The following is a 24,585-nucleotide window of genomic DNA, read 5'->3' as shown; positions in this document are numbered from 1 at the left end:
CTTTTGAGCATCAGCCCCTGTGTGATTTTGGCATCACAGATCAAGTATGGTATTGGTTTCAAGGATTTCAGTTGAGGAGAAAATATAGGGTTAAAATGTTAGGAGAAATAGCAGAGGCTTGGAAAGTCTGCTATGGTGTCCCACAGGATTCACCTCTTTCACCCATTTCATTTAACATACTGTTGCAATCTTGAGGTAGGGCGCTTGAGAATGCTGGCATTAAGGCATTCATCTATGCAGATGATATTAATGTACTAATTCCGATTTCACAAACAATAGGGGATACTACGGCTATAGTTTAGAATTGTTTGGGTTGAATATGTAACTGGTTAACTGTGCATGTTTTGAAACTAAACAGGGAAAAGAAACAAATTTCTGTTAAAAGGTGGCCAAGATGACATCTGGAATGGTCAGATGCTTGGAACAGTAAATATAAACTGTGAGCCCAATATTCAGTTGGCAGCAGGCAGCACTTTTGCTGTCCACCACCGGTGTTAAACTCGGATATTCAATGCCAGATCATTTCCAGTGACCAGCACTGAATATCTGGGGGGGGGGGGGGGGGGGGGGGGGTTAACCACTAAAAACTTAATCAGTTAAGCCGATACTCAGCACTAACCGGTTAACTTTTTAGTGGTTAAAGATAGGCCTGTTATTTATGCGGCCTATTTTAACCGCTGAATATAGCTGGTTAAGCGCTGTATCCACACCTAACCAGCTATGTTGCGCGATATAGCTGGTTAATGGCTATCCGCTAACCATGGATATTTAGTAGGAGATCACTGGTTATCTCCCACTGAATGTCCATGGTTAGGCACCAATATGCTATTTAGCTGAGCAGCGGCTGTGTCTGACTGTGTCTGACTGTTTAAATAGCTTTGAATATCAGGGGGTATAAGTTCAGTTCAATTTTGAAAGTTTGGGGAGTCCAGGTAGACAGTAAATACTGTGGTTAAAAGATCTTTTTTATTCTTGTGGATATTGAGGCAAATCAGAAAGTAGTACAACATCAATTTAGATTAGTGGTACAGGCTCTAATATTATCTCAGCTAGATTATTGTATGTCTCAGTCACTTACTCAAAAAGTTGCAAACGGTATAATATACTGCAGTTCGCTTAATTTTCTCAGCTCATAAATTTGGTAGGATTATGCCTCTGTTTGTCGAGCTACATTGGTTACCTATTGCGGCTAGAGTAAGGTTTAAACTTGGTATGATGATCTACTTGCAATCATGTAGTTACATTTTCCAGATCCAAAAAAGCTTAGATCTAAAAAGTTACTGTAATGTTATCCTTTCCATACCAGGCAGCTATGCTCTGGAATGCATGCATTGCAGATAAGACTGATCAACAATTACTTATTGTTTAGGAAAGTCATGAAAACTTTTTTTTTTAAACGTGTGAATAAATCACTGAGGTCCACTTTTACTAAGTGGCGGTAAGCTTACCGCTCACTAAAAAGAAAGTACCGCCGGGCTACCACAGCAGCCCGGTGTACTTCCCACCCCTAGCGCGCCGTCATATCCAGCACTACAAAAGTATTTATTTTTTTTTGTGCCAGTGGTAATCAGGCAGTGCTACTTCAATGTAGAGGAATAGCCTAATGGGTAAAGCAGTGCACAATGGTACAGACCAGCCTATTCTGATGCAGCAGCTAGCTCTGGCTGACAGTCATGCTAGTTAGCTCCAATGCACAGCCATGCCAGCCAGATCTTGACAATCTCATCTAGAAGATGGCTCTGGCTTAGGCATTGGACAGCTGATGTGGCTTCTAAGTTACATATAGCAAGCTACCTTTTAGAGGTAAACCTCTGTTTGGAGAAGCTCTAGAGAAGTTGGTTAAAAACCTAGGGGACTCCAAGTCTCAGAAATTGCCAGAGGACAAGCCTAAAGATTCTTTTAAGTCCTCTCAGTCTTGTCTTAGGTATCATGAGGTCAAGTACTACAGACCAGGAAAATCAAACTTTCAGCATTCCCACCTCCAACAAAGACAAGTCTTCTTTCATGTTGACAGTTGAACTTGACTTCAAATCCAGGCTTATCAATGCCTCCCATGTCTCCCAATGATAGGGTCTTGGCTCACTCCTCAGGTTTCATCATAGCAGGATGCCTCTCTAGGTTCCATGAGAAGTGGACCAAAATTACCTCATACCAATGTGTCTTGGAAATAATAAAGCAGGATTACAAACTGGAGTTCTCCCATTCCACTTCAGATTTTTTTTCTTGGAATCTCCATGCAAAGCTGCAGCCAGATGTCAAGCATTTCAAGACACCTTGCAAATGCTTCTTCATTTAGGCACAGTAGAGCCTGTCCCCAGGTGTGACTGGGGAAGGAAAGTTATTTCATTTACTGTGTAGTTCCAAAGAAGGGGGATTCCTTCCACCTGGGTTTGGACTTTAAAAGGGTCAACAGAATGTTAAATGTTCAACATTTCACAATGAGAACATTACAGTTGTAATAGTTTCAGTCCAGCAAAAAGATTTTCTAACCCCCCTGGATCACAAGTGTACTTTCAAATTGTCATTTGACCTCCCCAAAGAAGTTTTTTTTTGTATGATTTGCAATCCTTGGAGAACATTATCAATTTATGGCCATGCCATTGAGCCTTTCCACATCACTAAAGACATCATTCCAAGGTCATAGTAGTAGTGGCAGCCTTCTTTCACAAGGACAGAATTCAGGTTCATCAATACCTCAGTGACTGGCTGATTTGCTACTCCACCTATAAAGAGAGTCTGCAAGTTTCATCAAAGGTAGCTGCTCTTCTTCAATCCTTAGGATTTGTAATCAATTTAACCAAGACTCAGTTGTTTCCAACGCAAATCTTGGAGTATCTGGGAGTGATATTCAACACAGGCTTAGGGAAGACATTTCTTCCTGTTGCTCATTAGCAAAAGATTCACACCCAAGTCATGATCTACTATCCCTTTCATGTCCCAAGGTATGGGATGATGTTCAAATTTTGGATACAATGGTCTCTACCTAGGATGTTCTTCCAGCTACCAGATTCCACATCAGACCACTTCAGTGGTTCCTTCTCATCTGTTCATCTCTATATCTCTTCGAACCTCCAAGCCAAACTCAGCCTCAACTTGTGGATTAATTGCAGTCTTCCTCTGACAATTCAGAGTTAATTTGTAGTCATAACAGTTGCCAGCATATTGGGCTATGGATCTCTTTGCTTCAGTCAGTTCAAGACCAATGGTCTCCAATTGAACCCTCTTGGTACATCAACCTTCTAGAGCTCAGAGCCATTCAAAAACCTTGCTTTCTTTTGTTCATCATCTTTGAGAGAAGTCAGTGAAGATTCTCTCAAATAACATGTCAGTGGTTTTCTATGTCATCAGGCAATGGGAAGCCAAGAGTGTTCATCTAGCCACAGAAGCAGAGATTATTTTCTGCTGGGCTGAAGTCCATATTCTTCTAACTTAAGCAGCTCCTATTGCAGGAACTCTGAATACTCAAGCAGATTTTTTCAGAAACCTTTCTCTGGATCTAGAAAAGTGGCAGTTATTGACAAAAGCATTCCATCTGATTGCATCACGTTGGGGAGTCCCGGGGATAGATGTAATGGCATCCAGGAAGAAAGCTCAAGTCCACAGATTATTTAGCCATTGGAAGGACCCCAATATGGAGGGTCTGAATGCTCTTCTGCAACAGTAGCAAACAACAGATCACCCATTGTGTTTTTCCACTATGGCCAATGTTAAGCAGAAAACGTTTTCGCATTGCTCGTCATCCAAGATATCTTTGGTACACAGATCTGATGTGGTTGAAGATTGATGCTCCATTGTCTCTACCCAATTACTGAGGTCTTCTGATTCAGGGTCCAATTTTAATGGACAAACCCTTCCAGTTTGGTCTTATGGCACAGCCTTTGAAAGGTCATGCCTAAGAAAGAAAAGTTACTTGGAAGAAGCCATTGCTACTCTTCTGCAAGTGTAAAAAAGATCTACTTCTACTACATATGCTTGGGTATAGAGAACGTTTGAATCTTGGTGTTCAGAAAAAGACCTTATCTAATCTAAAGTGTCACTGCCACAAATTCTAGCCTTTCTTCAGGATCCAATGTGGAGGGTCTGGATGCTCTTCTACAACAATTCCCTCAAAGTTCAGGTAGCTGCTCTGGCTTGTTTTTGTGGTTGTATCCAACAGTCTTCTTTGGACACACATTCAGACGTTGTTCATTGTTTGAGGGAGTTCAATCACCTTAGGCATCCATCTGGACAGGTCTGTCCTGAATGGAACTTTAATTTCGTTCTTAAGACCCTTTAAAAAAATCCTTTTTGAACCTCTACACAAAGCTACTCTTAAGGATCTTATTTTGAAAACAGTTTTCTTAATAGCTATATCTTCGGCCAGAAGAATCTCAGAGCTTCAAGCCTTATCTTGTAGAGATCCCTTTCTGTGTTTTACTGAAACTGTGGTTTCTATCCATACAGTCCCTTCATTTTTACCTAAGGTGGTTTCTGCTTGTCATGTTAATCAAAATCTGTATTTACACTCCTTTTCTGAAGAGGATTCTGGATAAGAATTTTCCTCTTTGCATCTCCTTCATGCTAAGAGTTCTTTCATGCTATTTAGAGGTCTCTTTTATTTTAGGCTCTCAGTTTATTTTTTCATTCTTCTCTTGGAACCCAAAAAGGGGATGTGTGCTTCTAAAGTGATTATAACTAATTGGTTAAGGTACATGTTCTCTTCAACCTATTTGTTAGCAGGGAAAAGAACTCCCTTCCATCTCAAAGCTCATTCTACAAGGACGCTACCTGCTTCTTTTGCAGAAGCCCATACTATTTCTGTAGATGAAATGTGTAAGGCTGCCACATAATCCACATTTCATATATTTTCTAAGCATTATCTTCTAGATGTGGCAGTTAGGGCAGAAGCTTTCTTTGGAGCTTCAGTTCTTGTGGAAGGGTTATTGCATTCCCTCCCAACTTGAGGACTGCTTTTATACATCCCACCAGTGGCGTTCCTAGGCTGGCTGACACCCGGGGCGGATCGCCGATGCGCCCCCCCCCCCCCCCCCGGCGAAATTACACTCCCCCCCGGGTGCATTTTTACCTGCTGGGGGGGGGTGCCGCGCGCCTGTCATCTCCGAGTCCGCTCGTTCCCTGCTGCTCCCTCTGCACCGGAACAGGAAGTAGCCTGTTCCGCGCAGAGGGAGCAGCAGGGAGGGAATGAGCGGACTCGGCCAACAGGCGCGTGGCACCCCACCAGCGGCGTGCACCCGGGGCGGACCGCCCCCACCCCCCCACCCCCTTGGTACGCCACTACATCCCACAGGTAAAGACTAATCCTCTTTCCTTTAGTTCCAAGGATCCCACCCTTCTCATCTTCTGTTTTATTAGGATAGTTGTAGATTTTCTTGCTTCTTAGGCATAAGGTTAGTGCCGTTTGTTCTTCAAAGTTTATAAAAATGTGTTTTACTTCTTTTCATTAAATTCGTACTGCTTGGCTATCTGAATACTGAATGGAACCTAGTGCACAGCAGCCTTATGTGGTAAAGTTCTAATTTGCTCTCTATCTCCACCTGCTGGTAGATGGGCACAACCCACAAGTATGGACTAATCCTTTGGGACTAAAGGAAATAAAATTGTCAGGTAACAACTCTCATGTTTCCATATACAAATATCTGACAAAAAAGTAGGCATTTTCCAGCAAAAGTAAAGTTCAACAACAAACAGTTATCAGAGAAAACCGAAAGGGGGGGAGATGCAGAAGGAATGTGAGGGAGAAAAAAAAACCTTTTCACTGAGGAGATGGTAGACACCTGGAACAATTTTTCAGTGGAGATTATGGGACCCATAACAGCAGCAGAGTTCAAGCATGCATGGAATAGACACACATTGATTAAAGTGGCAGAGCACAGATTAAGAATGACCTGTGACAGCGGGGGCAAATGAGCAATGCGGTCCTTTTCTACTAATATTGTGCATGAAAAAACTAACAGAGACTTAGAAAAAATGCTGCTAAATCTTCTAAATGGGAGTGGCAGATTCTCACATTCCTTCTGCCACCTGAACAGAAACTTAAAATGCCCTGATTATTTATGACACCTTCCAGTATCTGAGATATGAAGGGAACAAATTGCAACACTGAGAAGAGCTGTTGCCAGGTATCATAACACAAGCATTCATCTCTGCTTCTGTTATACCGTACTAGCTTGTGATAGAGGTAGAAGTAGCTTAGATGCTTTAAATAAAGAGCAGACCAATATAAATGATTCCATATAAACGCTACAGGTTCAAAGCATTGTCCAGAGAGTACATTCTAATTCAACATTATCGTTGTGCACATAAGGAATGATTTTATCAAGTCTTTTTCACACACATTTGGCCACATATATGCATAAAAGACCTTTTATGTTAAACCAGCTGGCTCACATGTTGGTGCCTTCTCAAGAAGGTACATAATTTGCTGTAAGGAATAGCCAGGGGTGCAACCTGGTTGGAACACAATCTGAGTTCATAAGTACACTTTAATCAATGTGTTTCCTTGCAAACTTTACATGTAAACATTTACACTTGCTCTCAAGCAAGTGTAAATCTCCATGCCTGCATTCAAGGCATGATTTCTGCTACAGACACTAGTATTTTAAAAAGACACATAGTGGGGCATAATCAAAGCAGTCCCGAACCGTATTATCAAAAAAGATAGCCGGCCATCTTTCATTTCGATAATACAGTTGGGGCCGGCCAAATGTCAAAGATGGCCAGGATTGAGATGGCCAGCATCGGTTTTCGCCCATAATGGAAACTAATGCCAGTGATCTCAAACCCGGCCAAATCCAAGGCATTTGGTCGTGGGAGGAGCCAGCATTTGTAGTGCACTGGTCCCCCTCACATGCCAAGACACCAACCGGGCACCCTAGGGGGCACTTCTAAAAATTAAAAAAAAAAATAAAATAGCTCCCAGGTGCATAGCTCCCTTACCTTGGGTGCTGAGCCCCCAAATCCCCCCCAAAACCCACTCCTCACAACTCTACACCATTACCATAGCCCTTATGGGTGAAGGGGGGCACCTAGATGTGGGTACAGTGGGTTTGGGGGGAGGTTAAAAGGCTCCCATTTACCACCATGTGTAACAGGTAGGGGGGGATGGGCCTGGGTCCACCTGCCTGAAGTGCACTGCACCCACTAAAAACTGCTCCAGGGACTTGCATACTGCTGTCAGGGAGCTGAGTATGACATTTCAGGCTGGCATAGAGGCTGGCAAAAAAGTTTGTTTGTTTTTTTGGGTAGGAGGGGGTTGGTGACCACTGGGGGAGTAAGGGGAGGTGATCCCCGATTCCCTCCAGTGGTCAATTGGGGCACTTTTTTGAGACTTGGTCCTGAAAATAAATGGACCATGTGAAGCCGGCGAAATGCTCGTCAGAGCCGGGCATGTTTTTTCCATTATCAGGCGAAGCTGGTCATCTTGAAACCACGTCCCATCCCGCCCCCATCCCGCCTTCGCTACCCTGGCGAAATGCCCCCTTGAAATTTGGCCGGCTCCGCGACGGAACGCAGTTGAAGCCGGCCAAAATCGGCTTTCGTTTATACCGATTTGGCCAGGTTCAGGAGATGGCCGGCCATCTCCCGATTTGTGTCGGAAGATGGCCGGCGATCTCTTTCGAAAATAAGCTGGATAGGCACCTATATTTCTGTATAAAATAGTGCTCAAGCATGCATCAACTTTACCCTAGGTGCCTTGTTATAAAACAACCCTCATATGGTCTCTAACTTGAAAGAAATTCAAAATGGCTGACATTTAAACATTGGGCCAAATTCTATAAATGGCGCTTTAAAAATTGGCGCCAAAAAACCATGTGCTTAGTGTGATTCTATAAACTACGCCTAAAGCTAGGCGTAGTTTATAGAATATGCTCATGTGCCACTCTTGTGACTAAAATTTAGGTGCACCCATTTAGGCCACCTAAAACCAAGCCTAAATACCTGCGTCTAACTTAGGCACAGATTGGGTGTATTTCATAATAGTGTGCATAGTTTTTTTTTTTTTAAATGCTCACAACCCGCCTATTCCACACCCATGGCCATGCCCCCTTTTTGGCTGCACGTATTAGAATGTACAGGCACCACGTTATAGAATACGCCTAGAAAGTTGTGTGGATAAATTCTAATTAAAGCTAATTAGTGCCACTAATTGGTTAAGTACCAGTTATTGGCACTGATTGACTTGTTAATTAAGTTGTGCATGCAATTTGGCCATGTGGCCAAATTAGAATTCACAACTTAAGGCGCCCTTTATAGAATTGGGGGGGATTGTGATTAACTGGATGCAATCTGTCAAAATGAAGAATTCCAGGAGCCAATCACAACAACATATCAGCAATATTCAGCGAGTCAACTCATATGAGAACATCTCTTCAGTGGGAAAGTAAATAATTCATTCTTGTTATTGAGACCAAATGGTATAGAATATCTTCCAGAGAATAATGTAAACAGCTACACAATGCCCATCTTTGTAAGTGTGAAGCATTTTCCTATGTTGTGCTAAAACATAGAAGGTGGCAAGGACACTACATCACATATACAAACTCAAGCATTTTATAAGTAGAATGTACTTGAAGTCTTATTGGTTGTCATCAGCAAATTATAAAGTATACCGTGCATAAGATTGCAGGCAAGAATTGCATGGGGAATGTCCTCCACTCTGTTCCCTTGATATGGATAAGGATGAAATAAAGGTTGAATGTACTACATAATTTCTGATGTTCCTCGCTCATTTAAACAGATAGGATAAGGTTGAAATCTTACACAAACCTAAAATTTGGCAATGCCATAGAATCATCTGTTTCGTCAAATTAATTCTTATTGAAAATGGTGAAACAGCCTCATTCACCCGGATCAAGTTGGCTTTATGGCTGGCAAATATATTGGCAATAATGCAAGAATCTATATATATAAAACTCACCCTCAACGTTCTATTTGCACTGACGTCACTGAAGCCAGGTTCGTAAGTTCGAAGCTCTGAAGTAGAGAGCTGCACGGCTTCCGTCCCCGCGGGAATCCCGCGGAACCCGCGGGATTCCCGCGGGGACGGAGGCAGTTCCTGCGGGGTTCCCGCGGGGATGGAAGCAGTTCTGCGGGGTTCCCGCGGGGACGGAGGCAGTTCCTGCGGGGTTCCCACGGGGATGGAACCAGTTCTGTGGGCTTCTCGTGGAAGTGTAAGCTGCACCTGCACCAGCCTCTCATCTACCGAATACCAATTTATTTGAGTGCTGTCTCCTCCTCCTCCTCCTCCTCTTCTTCCTTGCTTTAACAGCATAAATGTGGAAAGTCTTCCATTAAGGAGGTGGTAGAGTCACAAATGATGACGGAATTCAAAAAGGCGTGGGATGAACACAGAGGATCTCTAATTAGAAAATGGAAGTTATATAAAACCTAACCTTAAATGGCTGCATGTGTGTGGATGTGTCAAGTGACGCTTAGATGGCGACTCTGGCTGTGATGAACTAGAGCTGATACCTGGCAGACTTGTATGTTCTGTGTCTCATACATGGCAATCTGGTGTTGGATGGGCTGGAAAGGGCTTAGACAGCAACTTCAGTGGCTGGAACATGAGGACAGTGCTGGACAGAGTTTTATGGTCTGTGTCCTCCAAATGAGAAGATGAATAGGCTGGAGTGGGCTTCGATGGCAACTCCAGCAGTTGGAACATAAGGATGGGGCCAGATAGACTTCTGTGGTTTTTGTTCCAGAAACACGAAAGAAAGACCATAATCAAGTATATAATATCACACTCGTTGATTTAATGATGAATTGATCATGAGTGTGACTATTGGGCAGAGTGGATGGACCGTTCAGGTCTATTTGCTGTCACTTACTATGTTACTATTAATCCTCTTTGCTCCCAGGCTGGTGCACAGACCTCAGCTCTGAGACAGGCACGAGAATCAGATGTCACCTGACCTACTGGCGCGTGCATGTGGCGGCCTCTCAGCACACACTGCCAGTGAATCAGAGACAAATCTTACATGTGCGCACCAGAGTGTTCCAAGTTCCAACTTCCATTCCTTCCTTGCCTACAGTGCTGTGGCTCAAATCTAGAAAGAGACTGAGGGAGCTGACTGGAACTTTCTTTTATGTACTATTAAATTCTTACGGGGATGGGTGGGGATGGGTTAAATTCTTGCGGGGACGGGTGGGGACGGGTTGGGATGGTTTAAATCTTTGCGGGGATGGGTGGGGATGGGTAAGATTCCAGTGGGGATGGGTGGGGACGGGTAAGATTCCAGCAGGGACGGGCGGGGATGGGTAAGATTTCTGTCCCCGTGCAACTCTCTACTCTGAAGCCACAAAATATCACAGTCTGTGGGCCCCGCCCACATTCTCAGCTCCAACGTTGTACTGCACTGTAGCTCTGCTCCGCCCTCGCGTCAAAACGCGATGACGTCGAGGGCGGAGCACACGGGGGCCGTGTCAAAAGGGCCAGGGTCACACATTCGCACGGAGGCTGCAGGGGGGCCGGAGACACACGGAGACACAAAGGGACGGAGGGGAGCCTTGCTAGCGCCCGTTTCTTTGCGATTTGAAACAGGCCTTCCTTACTAGTGTTTAATAATCTGCTGGCTGCTACTGCTGTTAGATGAGAGCCAGCGAATGCTGTATCTTTAGATGCTGAAAAGGCGTTTGAAAGAATGAAATGGCCCTACCTCTTCAGAGTACTATATTGCAATGGCGTACCAAGGGGGGGGCGGTGGGGGCAGTCCGCCCCGGGTGCACGCCGCTGGGGGGGTGCCGCGCGCCTGTTGGCCCAGTCCGCTCGTTCCCTCCCTGCTGCTCCCTCTGCGCGGAACAGGTTACTTCCTATTCCGGGGCAGAGGGAGCAGCAGGGAACGAGCGGACTCGGAGCCGACAGGTGCACGGCCCCCCCCCCCCCCCCCCAGCAATTAAAAATGCACCCAGGGGTGTAATTTCACCGGGGGGGGGGCCGCACTGCACCCAGGGGAGGGGCGCATTGGCGATCCACCCCGGGTGTCAGCCAGCCTAGGAACGCCACTGCTATATTGGTTTGGGTTAGGGCAATCCTTAGTTGGATGAAGATTCTATATGCAATGCCCACTTCAAGCATTCAAACTAATTCCATTCTATCAGGGGTACGCATAGGGGATGCCCGTTATCCCCATTATCATTTGTGACCATCTCTGGGGAAAGGTGACTAAAGTCACCAGAAACAACAAAAAAAGTTTTAATGAATTTTGTTACAGCAAACAATGTATAATACAATAGTCCAAACCTCTTCTTTTTATGTGAAAAATAATTACAGTTCAAACGTTTAACATTTGCAGGCTGCTTATGGTCCCATGACAGGAAATATCAGTAGATCCATCACTTTAATCACTATTTCCCAGAAAGGGTCACATTTAGTCTTGCTTTTGAGCCCTTTCTCTTAGCAGTAAGACAATCTGAAGCCACAAGATGCATTTTGGCACTGTATGGATAAGGTTCTTGCACAAGCAGATGATCTGCTGCTTTTTCTTACTCATCTAGTAGACTCACTATCTGCCTTTAGTGAGGTTATTAACTAGGGGATTCTTTTACAAAGCTGCACTAGTGATTCCCACGCGGCAAATGAGAGAAAGCCCATAGGAATTGAATGGGATTCCTCTCATTTGCCGCACCGAGAATCAGTAGCGCAGTTTTGTAAAAGAGGCCGTAGTTTTCTCTTTTTGCTGCTTGCAAAATCAACTGGTATAAATCAGAAATATTGCCCATGAATGATCAAACTGCACAGTCAGATATTGGAGATCATGAATTTTGATCATCCACATTGTGACTTAAATACTTGGGGTTCAATTATGTGCAACAACTTATGCAGATCAATATGACCAATATTATTGAAGATGTGACACAGCTATGGTCCCCTTTACAGCTTAGCTGATGGGGGATCCTAGATGTGATTAAGATAATAATAGCTGCCCTCCCCCCACCCCCCACCAAGTTAATTATTCACTGAGCATGCTTCCCATGATAGCTTCCAATGCTTTCTATCCTAAGATAGATCAGATACTGACTAAATACTTTTGGGCACGTATATGTCCTAGAATAGCTTTGCCAACACTAAAAGAACCTAAAGATGTTGGTGGGGTGTAATTTCCCAATTTTTATAGAGTAGAGGCATAGCCTAATGGTTAGTACAGTGGACTTTGATTCTGGGAAAGTGAGTTCAATTCCCACTGCAGCTCCTTGTGACTCTGGGCAAGTCACTTAACCCTCCATTGCCCCAGGTACAAAATAAGTACCTGAATATATGTAAATGGCTTTGAATGTAGTTGCAAAAACCTCAGAAAGGCAATATATCAAGTCCCATTTCCCTTTCCCCTATCAGGTCGCTGCCTTTGTGCAATGTGGCTTAATACAGATCAATCTCTTGGAAATAGAGGCTGACCAAATTTCAATTTTGGTGTCAGTTATAGTGCTGAAACTGGCCCAAAATCCTTTTTTTTTAAATTTTTTATTTATAACCATTTAAATTTTTACAAGGATAAAACAACCTGTCAGAAATACCGAGAAAGTAATATAAAGGAATTATTTCAGTCAGGTAATTCTATTCTTTTCCTTAGACCACTAAATAGGGAGAGTGAAACAAGGCAAGGCGATCAATTAAACAGTAAACAGAAAAAAAGTGGTATTAACCTGATTATCCCCAGATATTACTCGTCTAATTCATTATTCCACATTGATCATCTGGTTGTTTCAAGGCCAATATGGTGTATAGTCAAATCATTTCATTGAAAACTTACTTATTGTCCAATATTAGTTAGAAATAATACATCTGATTACATTCTCTCTCTTTTAAAAACCAGAAGTTATTTAACAATGCATATACGTAAGTCTCTAATTCAAATCCCACTGATTAAAGTAATCCCAGTTTTCACAGGCTTCACTCCTTTTAAAGTAATAATTGAGGAAATATTTCTGAGGAAAACTTTAGGAGTCATACCCGGAACTCTGGGAAAAACAATAATCTCGATATTAATCATCTATAATAATATTCATTTTATTATTCAAAGTTTCTGGTCGTGTAGAATCATTTGTTATATCAATTTTTCACTCTCAAAGGGTTCAGTTAAATTGTCCATGTAACGGTAATAAAATTATATATGAAACAAAATTATTTACTGCCACCGTTAGGTCCCGAAGCACCTTCCAGATGGTATTCAATGTATCCTCCACGGGAGCCAAAAACTCCAAGTTGATTTCTCATAGGTGTTTAGGAGTGGTTCCGCCGATTCGGGTTCTGCTGTAAACGTCCTCCGTTTCAGCATATGCCTCTAACTCACTCCTCCACTCCTTTGGACATGCTGGTTGAATAATTCGGGAGCGATGGAGTTATATTTTCCAGGTCCAAGAGCATTGAAGCTCCTTCGCCGGCGCTAATTAAAGGACTCGCCAACCCTTTCATCTGTGGGCAGTTCTTCGCGCAGCGGTCCCGCACTTGCTGCTCAGGGGACAAAACGCTGGCCATCGGCGGCTGACCACCGGTTGTCCCCTTCCTTTCAGTTAAAGTAACTGCAATTGCAGAGAGGAAATTTACGTAAAGAATACGAAACTTCAGAGGGCAGCTGGGCCGTTGGGCATTCGAACTTCAGGTCGCCATCTTACCACTCTCCTAGTTTGGGACACTCTTTGTCTGGTTTCTCCTCAGAGGCCTGTCTGATATGGGTAACCCTGCAGCACAGCCCTCTGAGTCATTGAAACACAGAAGCCCCTCCACCACTACAAGGTGGTGTCCCTTCGGAGGGGCAAAATCCTTTTTTTTGCCTGGTTTTAGTTTCAGCTTTGGCTGAAACTGACCATGTGTTTTCGGTAGAAGCTGAAAATGTGTGCTTTGTCCTATTTGTCTCTCTCACTCCTCCTCCCCTCTGAAAAGGAATTGTCTCTCCCCCCTGCCCACCTGTAAGTGTCCCTCTTAGGCCTATCTTAAAATCCCTGATGATCTAGGGGTGTAGTGAGGGCAGGAATGATCCCCAGTTATTCCTGCCCATGATAGCTCTTCTCTCAAAATGGCTGCCATGACCTCTAGTAGCAATCTCGCAAGACTGCCACGAGAGATCATGGCAGTCATTTTGAGAGTAGAGCTGACGTTAGGGTTACCATATTTGCAGAGACAAAAAAAGAGGACAAAAACTAAAATTGGTTGCTACCTTTGCAAAAGAAATATTTAATTGCAGCAAATGTGTAAATAGCTTTTAGTTAATAAACACACATCAAACAGTGACTCACTCATAGTACAATCTACTTTTCAAAATCTTCTTGATTTGAATTTAAACGAGTCTGAGCCCAAGCGCACTTATCAGAACAACAGATATCCCTCAACAACTTTGGCTGGCTTTTGAGATACGTGTGAAAGTTGTTGCATGACATATGTTTAAAGTTGTGCTGCACTAACAAAATTCCTTTGGCAAATTCAACCAGCAGGAAACAGAGGAAATCAGCAATGCCTTTATCTTTAGCACCCCTATGTATCCAGACTGACTAATAGGCCAATCTTGCATAGTAGTTTATATGGTAACTAGAGTGCTCGAAATAAATGCTTTTGGTTTAGCAGAAATTTATAATAGCTCCTTAAGTCAGCCATTGTAGCTTTTAGTTTCACTTTCATTAGCTGTGTTGGCCCAGCAAACACATGTAATGTTGGAGAACCCTATTGGTATGTAATTGGGGATTAATGCCCCATGATGCTTTGGTTCTCAGATGGACGTCTTATTATTCCCTCATATGGATAAAAGCTAATATCCAAATAAGTGGAAGAGTAAGAGAAACATCATGAAAGAGAAATGGTGATGTGTTCCTCAACTGAAGAAAATGTAAGATGTAATGGGGTAATGAAAATCACCTTGTTTTATGTAATAGGCATGCGCTGGGGAGGGGCATAGGTCAGTCATGGACGTGCCCAGAGCTTGCAGACACATTTTATAGAATACTAGTAAAAAAGGCCCGTTTCTGACACAAATGAAATGGGCACTAGCAAGGTTTTCTTTGGCTCCCCTGCAGTCATCCATGTCCAGTGACCCTCCTCTCCCCCTGCACCCACTGCAGCCACCCATGTCCAGCGAACCTCCTCTATCCCCTGCCCCCCCTCCTGCCACCCATGTCCAGCAACCCTCCTCTCTCCCCTGCCCCCTCTCCAGCCACCCATGTCCAGCGACCCCCTGCAGCCACCTATGTCCAGCAACCCTCCTCTCTCCCCTGCCCCCTCTCCAGCCACCCATGTCCAGTGACCCCCTGCAGCCACCTATGTCCAGCAACCCTCCTGTGGACATGGATCAGCTGTGAGGCATGGTTTGTTGTTTTTTTTCCCCGGGTTCTGAAGTTGACATCATAATGGCTACGGTGATGTCAGCCTGATCTATGGAGCCTAGCAGACCAACTCGGAAGGAGCCACGGTCCCAGGCAGCAAGACAGAACATTGGAGGTGAGAATTATTATATAGGACATGTAGTTGTGCTCCTAACTGTTAAAGTTGGGTGCAAGTACATACACCAGTCATTGAGTTGGTGTAAGTGTTTGCACCTAAAGTTAGGCATGCCACTATGGACTTATGATAGTATTCTATAATGGTAGTCCCTTGCAGAATTGCTATTATAGAATTGGCACGTAGCACCCAAATGTTTGTTGCCTATCTTTGGGTGACCTTTCTTGAATTTACCCCATAGTGTCTGCTCTCCTTAAAGAGTGAATGTTATTGCACGTAGGACTAGATTCTTCAGCAACAGGCTGGCTAAAGTACTAAATAGGGCTTTAAACTAAAATTGATAGCGATGGGTATAAAAGGCCACAAAGCCATAATTAACCCCAAGGAAGGTAGGACATCTAATGCCTCTATAGAAGAGAATAAAAAGAGTAAAATCCCATAGTATGAGAAACAAACTTCTAGATCCTGAGGCTACAATGATGGAAGCAGACTTGGATTTAGTGGCGGTCACAGAGACGTGGTTCACGGAAAACCATGACTGGGATGTTGCTATACCTGGCTATAATCTATTCAGGAAGGACAGAGTAGGAAAAAAGGGTGGAGGTGTGACATATACTGTATGCTAAGAATGATATCCAAGTGACAGAACTGCAGGACATGTGGGGTATGGAAGAAGCGCTGTGGGTTAAACTGGAAAGAGGGAAAGGAAAATCTAACTATATCGGAGTGATATACAGACCACCCTCATAGTCAGAGGAAATGGACAGGGACTTAATTGAAGACATCCACAAGATAGCTAGGAAAAGGGAAGTACTACTACTGATAGGTGACTTCAATATGCCGGATGTTGATTGGGGTGTCCCGGCTACGGGGTCGTCTAGAAGAAAAGAGATTTTAAATTCCCTACAGGAAGAATTGTTCCAGCAGTGGGTAACGGAACCAACGTGGGATGGAGCTATTCTGGACCTGTTGCTTACAAATAGAGAGTACGTTTCTGACGTCAAGATGGCAGACCATTTGGCATCTAGTGATCATCATATGATATGGTTCAATGTTAAAACAGAAGAGAGGGCTCATTCGAGGTTGAAGGTCCTGGATTTCAAAGGAACTAACTTTGCTGAGATGGAGGAATTTCTCAAAGAATAGTTAGCAGGATGGGAACAGTTGAAGGATGTAGAACAGCAATGGAGAAGACTGAAAGAAGCTATATTAAAGGCAACTAACCTTTATGTTAGAAAATTACATTAAAGTAAGAGGAAAAGAAGGCCTCTCTGGTACTCGAATGTAGTAGCCAAAAAGATAAGGGTAAGGATGCTAGCCTTCGCACGTTATAAGAGTGGAAGTAAGGAGGAGGTTGGGAATTACAGACCTGTCAGTCTGACCTCGGTGGTGAGTAAGCTAATGGAAATGCTTCTAAAGAAGAGGATTGTGACATTTCTTGACCTAAATGGAATGCAGGACCCGAGGCACCATGGTTTCACTAGTGGCAGGTCGTGTCAGACGAATCTGACTGTCTTCTTTGACTGGGTGACCAAACAGTTGGATGTAGGAGGGGCGCTTGATGTCGTATACTTGGATTTCAGCAAAGCCTTTGACACGGTTCCGCACAGGCGACTGATAAATTGAGTGCCCTCGGTATGGGACCTAGAGTAACTGATTAGGTTAAAAATTGGTTGAATGGTAGGAGACATAGGGTAGTGGTAAATGGAGCTTGCTCTGAAGAAAAGGAGGTCATCAGTGGAGTACCGCAGGGATCAGTCCTAGGGCCAGCTCTTTTTAACGTTTTTGTGGTCAATATTGCGGAAGGGCTGTCTGGCAAGGTTTGTCTCTTTGCGGATGATACTAAACTCTGCAACAGGGTGGACACCCTGGAGGGTGTGAATGATATGAGGAAGGACCTAGCAAAGCTGGAGGACTGGACCAATATTTGGCAACTAAGGTTTAATCCCATAAAATGCAGGGTCATGCACTTGGGTCGCAAGAATCTGAGGGAACGGTACAGTATAGGGGGTGAAGTGCTTCAGTGTACAAAGGACAAGCGGGACTTGGGGGTGATTGTGTCTGATTACCTTAAAGCTTCCAAACAGGTAGAAAAAGCGATGGTCCAAGCCAGAAGGATGCTTGGGTGCATAAACAGAGGCATGAACAGCAGGAAAAAGGAGGTATTAGTGCCGTTGTATAAGTCTCTAGTGAGGCCCCATTTGGAGTACTGCGTGCAGTTCTGGAGACTGCACCTATAGAAAGATATAAACAGGATGGAGTCGGTCCAGAGGGTGGCTGCAAAATTAGTAAGTGGTCTTGAACGCAAATATTATAGGGACACGCTTATGAACCTCAACATGTATACGCTGGAAGAGAGGAAGGAGAGAGGAGACATGATAGAGAGGTTTAAATATCTCAAGGGCATTTATGTACAGGAAGAGAGCCTTTTTCAAATGAAGGAGAGTTCTAGAATGAGGGGGCAAATGACAAACTTAAGAGGGAATAGGCTTAGGAGTAATCTAAGGAAGTACTATTTCACAGAAAGGGTGGTGGAGGCGTGGAATGGCCTCCCGATGGAGGTTGTGGAGTTGAGGACTGTTCCAGAATTTAAAAATGCATGGGATAAGCATGTGGGATCGCTTAGGAACAGGTAGAATTAGGGGTTATAGAGGATGGGCAGACTAGATTGGTCATATGACCTTTATCTGCCATCATGTTTCTATGTTTCTATTCAGTAAATGGAACCCAAATTTAGACACCAAAAAAAATCTGAACGAGCGCTTTCTATAAACTGCACTCCAAGATGCGCACCATTTATAGAATAGCACTTAGAGATGATTTCTAATCCAGGCTTTGGGAACAAGGATTTACACCAACTGAAACCTGGTGTAAATCCTAGCACGTGGATTCCCGGTATTCAGTAATACTGTGAGTATCTTTAGTGAAAACCCCTGACTAGCCTATGCCTCTCCCATGGCCATGCCCCCTTTGGAATTGCTCATTATAAGGTTTGCACACGGATCTTTATAAAATAGTGCTTAGCAAGATGTGCACGTAAATTCAAATTATTGCCAATTAATACCAATAATTGATTTTTAGTATCCAATTATTGACACTAATTGTATCATTAGTCAGTTTATTTATGTGCACATCTAAGAATAGCGTGCAATTTTGCATGCATAAATTTGCACGCCATTTATAGAACCTGGGGGATAGTGCCCACTCTTTAAGAAGAGTGGACACTACCCCCCCCCCCCCCCGAATCCTATATATGGTGCCAATCCAAGATGTGCGCCCAACTAAATTGGCTAACAAGCCAATTAGTGCCAATAACTGAGTGCTGACTGGCACATCTTGCTATGCACTGTTCTATAACAATGTGCACCCAAATCCCATTGTGCCCAATCCAAAAGGGGGCATGGTCATGGGACCTGCATGGGCGGATCAGGGGCATTCCTACAATTTGTATACAATGTTATAGAATACCGCTGATGTACGCCCAGATTGGGCACTGGTAATTACACCTGGTTTCAGCAGGCGCAAGTCCTGGTGCCCAATGCTATATTATAGAATAGTGTTGAGTGCCAATTTTTAAAAGCCATTTACTGAATCTATCCCTATATGTGCATAGTGCACGCTCTTAGGACATTCATTTTATTTATTTATTAGGATCTATTTACCGCTTTTTTTGAAGGAATTCACTCAAAGGCAGTGTACAGTAAGAATAGATCAAACATGAGCAATAGGCAATTACAGCAGTAAAAATATTCTAATAACAATACAAAGTTTGGCATACTATACTACTTATAATAGTATACTACTGTTTCCAAACACACACAGAAAACACAAGCTTTCTGGGTGCCCATCTCTGATAATAACTACCTCAAGTCTTCTGTATTACTTTTAGCACCACTGTCACTAAACAGTATCTTCTCAGGCAATGCTGAATATTGGGCCTGTTGTGAATAGCTACCACAACAGAAAAATTGATGTGTTCCTCTAAATAATAATTAAATATTTTTTATTTACCATCTCTCATTGTGTACTGATGTAAAATATAATCACATAATTTAATGTAATTTAATTTAAATCTGACATTTGTAATCCGCTTAATCATCAAGTTCAAGGCGGAGGACAATTGCACATTATACGCAGATACTTCATAAGTGTTAACTGTCCAACAAGCAAGATCTTGTGTGAATACAAGATTCAATTGGGGGGGGGGGGGGGGGGGGAATATAGGGAGGTTACACCAAGAAATAGAGTTTTAATCCTCTCAAAAAGAATTTCAGCACTAATCTGGTGTTATGAAGAAAGGCTGCACAGTGTAATATCTTAGGGTTACAGCTGATAAGGAGATATGTTTATGTTAGAGAGAAATTACCTGTTTCTGCCAGCATATGGGACATGCCTGCAGTTAACACAACACAGAGACTCCAGAGAAAACAGTGTTCCTGTGACTTTTCCAGATGATAAAAAGAGAAGACAGGAGGATCATCTGGTGTTGGATATTAACCCTTTGGGCATATCTTCTTAGCATAGGTGCGAACATTTCAAAATGATTGGGGGTGCCAGACACAATACAAATAAGCCTTCCATGGACATAATGAAGGAGTTGGTGTTCAGCACGCACTGGATCCACAGATCTGGCTCCTATGCTTCCAAGCCAGTTATTGATGAAGACAAAAGAATGGTTCCAGAATGACCTTGGGAGGCTATGGGGCTCCTGAGGTTGTGAGTACCTCTACATCAGGATAACATTAGAACAGAAGGTATCATTAAGAGGTAATAATAATCCACCATTACTGAGTAGGGCCCTTAACCTCCCACTGAGGGCTCCTTTTACTAAGCGGCGGTAAGCCCAACGCGGGCTTACTGCTCGCTATTTAGGAAGTACCACCGGGCTAGTGCAGCAGCCCAGCGGTACTTCCCACCCCTACCGCGCCGTCATTTCTGGCGCTACGAAAATTTGTAGCACCGGATAATACCCGGAGGTAATCAGGCAGTGCAGCATGCTGCCTGGTTACCGGCAGGTTAGCACGGGAGCCCTTACCGCCACCTCGATGGGTGGCGGTAAGGCCTCCCCCCCCCCCCCCCCCCCCCCCGAAATGGCCATGCGGCAACTGCTTTACTTGCTGCTCGGCTGTTTCTGGCAGGAAAGCGAGACCGGCCCTTTTACCACCTGTGCTGCTTTCCTTCTCCCCCTGACAGCCTCTCTTCGCTCCCAGGGACGTGCCAACTCGTCCCGGGAGCCAGCAAAACTCGGCGGCAGCAGCACCCACAGCGCGACCCCCCGAACGCTGTAGCGACCCGGTCCGAAAACAAAAAGGAACCCCGACGCGTCCCCGGACCCAGCAAAACCACGGCATCACCTCCCGCCACGCTCCTCCAGCGCTCCGGTCCTGATCACCCACTCTCCAGGCCCCATTTCCCTCTTTTCCCCGGGGACATGCCCAATCGTCCCCGGGCCACCCAAAAACGCAACGCTGCCTCCCGCAGCATCTCCTCTGCCCCTGCAGCGCCCTGGCCAGACTGCCACAACGTACCCTCACCCCGGAGCCCCCAGGTAAGTTTTTTTTAATATTCTTTTTTATTTCCTTAACTCTATGTTACAATATTCTAGCTTCATCTTGTGTCCCCTGGTTTTGTTGTTGTTTGAAAGTGTAAACAAATGCTTCACATCTGTCCGCATTAGAAGTTAGCCGCACTGCATTACAGAATGTGCTTAGCGAGTTGTGCATGTGAATTCTAAGTATTGCCAATTAGTGCTTGTTAAGTGCTGTTATCAACTCTGATTAGCTTGCTAAGCCAATTAAGTTATGCACTTTGTTATAGAATACACTTGGATTTCAGCTCAGGTCTCTACGCGCGCTATAGAGTATCCGGGGGAAAACGTCCAAAATCAGATTTAGACCTCATATCGAAAATGTCCCTTGTAGTGTGTTTGCTGAGCATTGTAAAAAGTTATTGCTGTTTGCTGAATTGGAACAATAAAGAATTTTGAACTGGAATTACAACCAACAGTTGACCAAACTTTGATTGGAGTGAATTCAAGATTGTCAAGTATCAGTGAAAGGCTCAATAGAGTATTCTGTCCCTGGAAAGAGAACTGTGGGTGACTGCGCAGCCACGGTGGTACAAAAAGAAGCAAAATAAGGCCATATATCTACTGGCATGCAGAGCCATTTCCCAGGGTATCTGCCTTCTTGGAGGGGTTTCCTTGATCACTAAGGTGCGGACAATTGAAATCTGTGGCATGCTGGAGCAACCCAATATGGCTTAAACTAATTCAGTTTGGCCTTAGCAGATTGACAGTTTTTAAACCATTGGCAAACTAAAGGATCCAGCAAACAAACAAAATCAATAACAATAATTGAATAAAAATTCAAATCACTGACAAATGTCTGGCAGCCTGGAGCAGTGTGTAGGTGTGGGTGTGTGCTTTAAAGAATCCCTTTGGTGTTAAATGTCACTGTGGGAAAATGAGCCTTCAGGTTTGACAACAGCACACCCATTGTTTGTAGATTTTACTTGCTAGTGTTTTCAGCAAAGATCATTTCAGCCTACTGATCAGCAAGGACATCGTAGAAGCATGCTCTCTCTCGGCAGACTCCAGCAGCAGAAACGGTGGTTTGAAAAATTATTTGAATGCCTCCCCAAAAATGTATAAAAATCATGTTTTTCAAATGTGGTTACATATTCTAAAAAATATTAACTTTATTTACTTGGTTGCTTATTAAGATTTTTTACCACCTTCATGAAGATATAGTCCCCTTGGAGGTCTGTTGTCCCACACTTTCTTCCTTGGTTTTCCCCCCTTCCTTTGGCACAAGACTCCAATAGCTGCAGACAATCTGTATGTGTGCTGCAGTTTCTAGGATCAGTTACAGGTACTAAGCATTTCCCCCTTGTGCATAGTTCAGGCTCATAATAAGGTGCACTAAGGTTAGCGCATCTCTCTGTGAGTTAAACTTTAATCATGATTTCAGCTCATAAATTGTGCATTTAAACATAGTAAAAAGTGCACTAAAATTAACATATATCCATGAAAATCCCATTTAAACAAAGGGATTAGCTATTACTCCCTGTTGCAGGAAGGTGCATTAAGGTCCTGAAGGCTTAAGTCATTTAAAACTGGAAATATAGCTCCTGAGTCAGAGATGGTGTAGATTTAACTCACATTTCTGCAGCTAGTGCTAGTCTGTGGTGCTCTGCCAGTGTGCCCTTGGGGGTTTAAGTGTCCTATTAGGTAGGTGCCTACTATGTATCTGAATGTGGTATTCCCAGGTACATAACCAAGATTTGTATTTTAGGCGGGACCAGGGCTGGGACTGGCATATGCCAGGAGGCCGAATAAGCAGTTTTCTCAGACTTTTACTTTTTCCACTCATTTAAGAACTCAGCAAACTCCAAATGGTTTAATATGAACTAACTATTTACTAGAAATAGATCCAATCTCTCACGATCCTACTTGAATCTACATTACCCAGACTGTAATGGCCTCAAGTACAAAACCATTTATGCTTCCAACTTCACATTTATAGGCACGCAATTGTGGAATGCTCTACCCAAATCAGTCAAATGTACCCAGACCTACTTAAAATTCAGAAAACTGTACTGTTTAAAAAGGCTTATTCTCCAGGCTCAACATAATCCAAATTAACTTCTAGTCTAATCAAAGATTTAATGGACACTAATTATATTATTATCTTTCACATATTGTTTGTTTCAAATGTTGTTAATATCTTACTTTTAAATTGTAAAAATGTACTAAATGCACTGTAGCCTTTTCTACAGATATGTGTAAGCCACATTGAGCCTGCAATTGGTGGGAGATGTGGGATATTAGTGTATTAAATAAATAAATAAAGGCAATCACAAAGTGAGCAGTGGCAGAGGCAACAGATACAGATATAATAGCAACAGTAACAAACAGATGTATACAAAATCTCTGAGCTTCTCTCATATCTTTCATAGTAGTAATGAAAAATATCAAGTGCATTTTTATAATACACCACTGCAATCCACAAACAAAAGGAGCACCCATGGTGTCGAGCGTTTCTAGGGGAAGCCAGTCAATCGGTCAAATATAACGATCTGAGGAGAGTGAAGCGACAAGTCGTAAAACACATTTCAGAGATACGTTCACGTTTTGATTTATTTATTTATTTGGAATAGGAGCACTATTGAGATAGGCAATAGCACATACAGAAAATTCAGAGAAGCCCGACGAAAGAAGTGCTATACCACTTGGCAAAGAAATGTATTGCCTAAAATAAGTGATTTTTGCTTGAGGGCACTCTTTAACAAAAAAAGTAATTAGTACAAAGTGTCAAGTATCATTTTTATGCATATAACAGTAACATTAATTGATTTGATTTGCTTACTTTATTTTTTGTCTATTAGATTGTAAGCTCTTTGAGCAGGGACTGTCTTTCTTCTATGTTTGTGCAGCGCTGCATATGCCTTGTAGCGCTATAGAAATGCTAAATAGTACCCTGTTTCCCCGAAAGTAAGACATCCCCCCAAAATAAGACCTAGTAGAGGTTTTCCTGAATTGGTAGATATAAGGCATCCCCCGAAAGTAAGACCTAGCAAATTTTTGTTTGAAAGCAGGGCTGCCGAGAGCCGGACAAGGCCGCCCCCCCCCCCACCCGAGGTCACCGGGCCCCCCTCCACCCACCCTTCGTCGCTCCCGGAACTAACCTTAAACGCCTCCTTTCACCTTTGCAGCAAGCAGCAGCAGGGCAGACCTCTCCTTCCTTCCGTGTCCCGCCCTCGCGGACATTACGTCAGGCGAGGGCGGGACATGGAAGGAAGGAGTGGCCTGCCCTGCTGCTGCTTGCTGCAAAGGTGAAAGGAGACGTTTAAGGTTAGTTCCGGGAGCGATGGAGGGAGGGCGGGCGGGCCAACCCCGATGTTTCCCCGAAAAATAAGACAGCCCCTGAAAATAAGACCTAGCGCATTATGGAGGCAAAAATTAATATAAGACAGTGTCTTATTTTTGGGGAAACACGGTAGTAGTAGTAGTTATGTAGCAGCAATTAGTCTTGGTTCTAGTTTACTAGGCCGCACTAGCAGCTGCTGTGTGCCAAAGCAGACACAGTCTATTCACTTTGAATGGGCTGTGTTGGCATTGCCACACAGCAGCCGCTAGCTTGGCTTAGTAAACAGGGGGG

General features: G+C 43.6%; 1 long non-coding RNA gene across 1 annotated transcript; it reads left to right on the top strand.

Annotated features, from left to right (window-relative positions):
• Positions 1 to 10,470: 10,470 nt before the first annotated feature.
• Positions 10,471 to 21,041, top strand: LOC115460747. Its single transcript, XR_003940549.1, has 3 exons — positions 10,471 to 10,558; positions 12,813 to 12,814; positions 21,030 to 21,041. It is a non-coding gene; the product is annotated as an uncharacterized LOC115460747 (long non-coding RNA).
• The last annotated feature ends 3,544 nt before the right edge of the window (positions 21,042 to 24,585 follow it).

This window comes from Microcaecilia unicolor, chromosome 1 (genome assembly GCF_901765095.1).
Source record: "Microcaecilia unicolor chromosome 1, aMicUni1.1, whole genome shotgun sequence".
Taxonomy (NCBI): domain Eukaryota; kingdom Metazoa; phylum Chordata; class Amphibia; order Gymnophiona; family Siphonopidae; genus Microcaecilia; species Microcaecilia unicolor.
Note: the sequence above shows the minus strand (reverse complement) of the source record. Positions and strands in the feature narration are given on the sequence as shown.